This window comes from Macrobrachium nipponense, chromosome 1, assembly GCF_015104395.2.
Source record: "Macrobrachium nipponense isolate FS-2020 chromosome 1, ASM1510439v2, whole genome shotgun sequence".
Taxonomy (NCBI): Eukaryota; Metazoa; Arthropoda; class Malacostraca; order Decapoda; family Palaemonidae; genus Macrobrachium; species Macrobrachium nipponense.
In genome coordinates this window covers 46385513-46386800 of record NC_087200.1, presented here as the reverse complement: position 1 = coordinate 46386800, position 1288 = coordinate 46385513, and positions in this window count along the sequence as shown.

Below are 1288 nucleotides of genomic sequence, written 5' to 3'. Positions count from 1 at the left end.
ATCCCTGTAGTGATGAACAACACATCTGATAAAATTAGATGTCAAAATCTTGTAGGAGTTTAAGAGATTCTTGAAAGCAAGGCCACGACAAAACATGAATGTATATAATGTAACAATTACAGTGGATCACCAAAGCGTGAATGATAAAACCAATGACTGAGACTAAGGGAAAATATGTGAAAATTAATGTTCTTTTTGTGCAACCTGATAAAGCCGTACGACTAATACTCCATCCTATCAAAACACCATAACCTGAAAAATGGTAAAGAGAGAGAGAGAGAGAGAGAGAGAGAGAGAGAGAGAGAGAGAGAGTATGAAAAAAAAAAGAACTCTTCATTACCTGTTTATTGTTGTTACGGTTGTAGTCGTCTGCTGTCGTTATATAAATCAAATCTGTTACAAGGTAAAGCTAGCTATAGATGAATGTCCTGATTTCCGTCCACTTAAAACGTTTCATTGATGATACTTTTGTCCTATTTAGATATGACTACTATTCTGACTCATTTTTGGAACATTTAGATGCACAACACCAGAGCATTCAATTCACCATTGAGATTGAAACCCATATTTCTCTCCCCTTCCTTGATGTAAAGGTAAACAAGGATGAAATTGACTTTCATACAGGTATTTATAAGAAAAGCACTTTTAATGGCCTTGGCCCGAATGTTTATAGTTCGTGTTTGTACAGTTTCAAAAAGAATTCCTTGTCCTCTCTCCTTCACTGAGTCATTAACCTGACCTCAAGCTGATCCTCGTTTCATGCTGAAGTTATCATCCTCGCTGATTATATTAAGAATAACAAATTGAATAATTTGAAACTTAACCCCCTACCTTTATTCCATATTGCCCCCAGATTATGTCTGTACGCAAGATTCCCTTTTTTGTATGACAATAGATTTCTGGAAATAGAAAAGTATCAGGCTATTCAACGGACAAGTACCCGTCCTTGATCTTATGTCAATCCCATGAAACCCACTAACCACTGGATCTCTTTTCCATGTCAAGGACTAGATTGACCCCTTGTTTACTTCCGGTGTTATTTGTAAATACAATTGTCCTAGATATGATCCTGGCTCTTACATCGGTTGTAGCAGGAGGCTGCCATAAGTCCTAGTGTGTTTGTATCTGTTATTAGCCGTTCGGATGCTAAAACAGGCCCTGATCTACGATATTTTGCTAAAACTATCAGGAAATCTGTATTAGTATGTCATCGTATGACATAAACATCATTTTTAATCATATCAACATCATCTGATACAGCATTATAACCACCAATCGCGATAGTAGC